Consider the following 5,000-nt stretch of genomic DNA (forward strand, 5'->3'; position numbering starts at 1 on the left):
TCCTGCTCTTCTCCCTGCTCCTGCTCTTCTCCCTGGCCCTGCTCTTCTCCCTGGCCCTGCTCTTCTCACTGCTCTTCTCCCTGGCCTCGCTCTTCTCCCTGCCCCTGCTCTTCTCCCTGGCCCTGCTCTTCTCCTGGCCCTGCTCTTCTCACTGCTCTTCTCCCTGCCCCTGCTCTTCTCCCTGGCCCTGCTCTTCTCACTGCTCTTCTCCCTGCTCTTCTCCCTGCCCCTGCTCTTCTCCCTGGCCCTGCTCTTCTCCCTGGCCCTGCTCTTCTCACTGCTCTTCTCCCTGGCCCTGCTCTTCTCCCTGCTCTTCTCCCTGCTCCTGCTCTTCTCCCTGCTCCTGCTTTTCTCCCTGGCCCTGCTCTTCTCACTGGCCCTGCTCTTCTCCCGGCTCCTGCTCTTCTCCCTGGCCCTGCTCTTCTCACTGTCTAAGCCAGACTGGAATCAGCTGTGGTTGGCCCAATTTACCCAACATAAATCAATTGTGTGTCAATTATTCTATTGTCAATTATAATTGTTTGTTTGTATTATCAGTTGAGATATATTGTTTTTGAACTGATATCATTGCAGAAGCAGAGGTTTTTATACTGTATCTAAGGTTTGGAATATTGTTTTTGCTATTGTGGGATGTTGTGTGTTAACATTCGTAAATACTGCAAAAACAATCCATAATTTTGTTGGGAGGTATAGCTTGTCTGTTAAGAAAATGTAAGCATTGAGGAAATTTGTTCACACGTCTAAATCAAACGCGTCTAAATCAAACATTGCGAGTGACACAAAAAATTATCTAAACGGGCAAAAAAAAAGAAAAATACACTAAAGTCACCGAAAATCTACGGCACAAGAACAAGAAGAAAGGGCGATCACGACAAGCTGATCAGCACCAACAACAAGCAAAGGTCACGACCAATAGGAAAAGATTTTCACAAAGGGAAAATCGGACTTATTTAGAAAGGCTAACAAATTAGGCCACAAATATGGTTCAAAACCCGGCTAAGCGAGCCCCCATTTATATGTTACGAGCCCATCAAATGATATGAAATGGTGCAACATAACATACAAAGGCCATAGAGAAGTGGTGACGGTGCACAACAACTTAATTTAATGAAGGATTGTGGTTTGACATAAACGGAGCATGGTTGTACTAAAGCAACCAAAACAGAACAGAAAGGAAACCCTGACCACACATATCTGCGGGGAATTATGGATCTTGCCTGACTCCCGACCAGAAACAAAAGCAGGAGTGTAAACGCAACAAAGTAGCGCAGCACTGTTCATGAATGCATATGTGTGTGTGTGTGTATGAATGCATATGTGTGTGTGTGTGTGTGTGTGTATGAATGCATATGTGTGTGTGTGTGTGTGTTTAGGGGCACACTAGGTGTCCTCTATGCCATAGTGTGTGTGTGTGTGTGTTTGTGTGTGTGTGTGTGTGTGTGTTTAGGGGGGCACTAGGTGTCCTCTATGCCATAGTGTGTGTGTGTGTGTTGTGTTTAGGGGGACACTAGGTGTCCTCTATGCCATAGTGTGTGTGTGTGTGTTTAGGGGGACACTAGGTGTCCTCTATGCCATAGTGGTGTGTGTGTGTGTGTGTTTAGGGGGACACTAGGTGTCCTCTATGCCATAGTGTGTGTGTGTGTGTGTGTTTAGGGGACACTAGTGTCCTCTATGCCATAGTGTGTGTGTTTTAGGGGACACTAGGTGTCCTATATGCCATAGTGTGTGTGTGTGTTTAGGGGGACACTAGGTGTCCTCTATGCCATAGTGTGTGTGTGTGTTTAGGGGGACACTAGGTGTCCTCTATGCCATAGTGTGTGTGTGTTTAGGGGGACACTAGGTGTCCTCTATGCCATAGTGTGTGTGTGTGTGTGTTTAGGGGGACACTAGGTGTCCTCTATGCCATAGTGTGTGTGTGTTTAGGGGGACACTAGGTGTCCTCTATGCCATAGTGTGTGTGTGTGTTTAGGGGGACACTAGGTGTCCTCTATGCCATAGTGTGTGTGTGTTTAGGGGGACACTAGGTGTCTCTATGCCATAGTGTGTGTGTGTTTAGGGGGACACTAGGTGTCTCTATGCCATAGTGTGTGTGTGTGTGTGTTTAGGGGGACATGCCATAGTGTGTGTGTGTTTAGGGGGACACTAGGTGTCCTCTATGCCATAGTGTGTGTGTGTTTAGGGGGACATGCCATAGCCTTGATGTGAGCTCCACTCAGCAGGCTCCTGTGCTCTCTGCTGTCCTACTTCCTCTCCTGACACACTTACACACCGCAACACTACTCTACTGCTCCCCTGCCATTATACAGTGTGTGTGTGTGCGTTACAGTGTGTGTGCGTGTGTGTATGTGTGTGCGTGTGTGTGTGTGTGTGTGTGTGTGTGTGTGTGTGTGTGTGTGTGTGCGTGTGTGTATGTGTGTGTGTGTGTGTGTGTGTGTGTGTGTGTGTGTGTGTGTGTGCGTGTGTGTGTGTGTGTGTGTGTGTGTGTGTGAGAGAGAGAGCTTGTGGCCTCTGCACTGCTTCCCCAGTCGCTCCCTCAACACCAGTGCCAGGCAGAATGCTCTAGAAAACCTGATCTATAATTCAGCTGTGCGTGTGTGTGTGTGTGTATAGTTTGCACATGTGTGTTTCTGTGTGTGTGTGTGTAAAGTGTGGTGTGTGTGTCCTAAGGGAGAAAGAACAGGAGGCTGTGGAATAGTATGCAGGTGTGTGCCCTCTATATGTATATAGGCATGTACGTGTATGTACACGTGTGAGTGTGTGTGGGTGTGTGTGTACGTGCATGTGCATGTGTGTATGTGTATGTGTTTGTAGTGTAGTGTCCATGCTTTGTGCGGATATATATAATCTAGTCTTCTGTGCAGCAACAATCCCTTTGAGCACCATAAGTATGCGTATATGATTTGAGCACCATAAGTATGCGTATATGATTAGAGTTTCTCAGAGGACAGGGGGACTGTAAGTAGGACAGTGCTGAAGAGTGGACGCAAGGCATATATATATATATATATATATATATATATATATATATATATATATATATATATATATATATATATAGAGATAGAGAGAGAGAGAGAGAGAGAAAGAGTGTAATTGTGTGTGTGTGTGTGTGTGTGTGTGTGTGTGTGTGTGTGTGTGTGCGTGTGTGTATGTGTATGTGTAATTCACTGTTAGCTGGCCTGCCTGCTTATTTAGTAAGATTGTTACTACTGATCCAGAATGCTGCAGCACGTCTGGTCTTCAATCAGCCAAAGAGGACACATGTAACTCCTCTCCACTGGCTCCCTATAGAGGACACATGTAAATCCTCTCCTAGTTACTCTCCATTGGCTCCCTGTAGTGACCAGAATAACATGTAAATCTCTCACCTTGGCCTAGAGGGCGCTCACTGGATCTGCTTCCTGCTATCTCAATTCTCTGATCCAGCTGTACATCCCCAACCGCCGACTGCGGTCTTCTGATGAGCGTCTGTTGTGTCGACCGGCCATAAACGCTAGGTCAAATTCAAGACTCTTTTCTTAAGTGGTTTCTTTTTGCTGGAATGAGTTGCCCAGTGCTTTCCATTCCTGTGATAGTTTTGGATCTTTCAAGACTCTAAAAGGGTCTAAAGACATATCATTTCAGCACTTAATCTTAAATGTATCAGTTAATGTTTATCTACTATAATATTTCTTTATTTTCATTAGGCTACTAATCATATATATTGCATAGACATTATTATTTATTATTGCTATTTTCCTTAATGTAGTCTTACCAACATTTTAAAACGGTTCACTGTTAGTTTGAACTATTGTAGTGTTTTTATTTGTAAGTCGCTTTGGACAAAAGTGTCTGCTGAATCCCATGAGCATAAGCATAAGCATAAATGGAAGGACCTGTAGAATGATGTGGACCGTGTAGACCCGTCACTCTTCCCAAAGTCTTTGGGATTCTGTTTCTGTTCAAACCAACACCATCAACCAGATGTGTGCTCACCTGCCGGCCACACACACATACACACACACACACACACACACAAGCTGATCTGCCGGCCTGCAGGTGACCTCTGGAAAAATCGGCCATTATGAGGACGGCAACACTCTGCTGTCTTCTTCAGATTTAACATGCTTATGAACTGCATAAATCACTGCATGAAGGAGGGGTGAGAGACTGAGCAGGATGGGAAATAGAACACACACACACACACACACACACATCAAAACACACACGCACACACACATACGCACACACGCACACACACACACAAACCCAAAAGACAGTAAATCAGGGCCTGTGCTGTAAGAGGTCTCCTCTGAGCCTTCCTCCCCGACATCAGCAGCCGCAGCAGGAGGTGCTGAAGGAGGTGGGGGAAGAGATGGAGCAGGAGGTGCTGAAGGAGGTGGGGGAGGAGAAGATGGAGGAGGAGGTGCTGAAGGAGGTGGGGGAGGTGGAGATGGAGCAGGAGGTGCTGAAGGAGGTGGGGGAGGAGGAGATGGAGGAGGAGGTGCTGAAGGAGGTGGGGGAGGAGATGGAGCAGGAGGTGCTGAATGAGGTGGGTTGAGCTTGAGAAAATTGTTTTGAGATGCATTCAGTGAGGGAGCGTGGTGGGGGGTCAGAGGGAGAGGTAGTGGTAAGATAGAGTTGGATGTCATCTGCATAGCAGTGGAAGTTGAGACCGTGGCGGCGAATAATCTGACCAAGAGGGAGGATGTATATGAGAAAGAGGAGGGGCCCAATATGAGAAAGAGGAGGGCAAGTACAGAACCCTGGGGGGTACCACGAGTGACAGGGGACTTGGGGAACTGATGTGGACCAAGTGTTACAAACTGCTTTCTGTTGGTGAGGTATGACTGAAACCAATTGAGGGCTGTGCCAGAAACACCAATAGCAGACAGATGGGAGTTTAGAACATTGTGGTTGATGGTATCGAAAGCAGCACTAAGGTCAAGGAGAATGAGAATGTTAAGTGAACCAGAGTCAGCAGACAGGAGGAGGTCGTTAACTATGCGTAGAAGGGCAGT

The sequence above is a fragment of the Alosa alosa genome, chromosome 15 (genome assembly GCF_017589495.1).
Source record: "Alosa alosa isolate M-15738 ecotype Scorff River chromosome 15, AALO_Geno_1.1, whole genome shotgun sequence".
NCBI lineage: Eukaryota > Metazoa > Chordata > Actinopteri > Clupeiformes > Clupeidae > Alosa > Alosa alosa.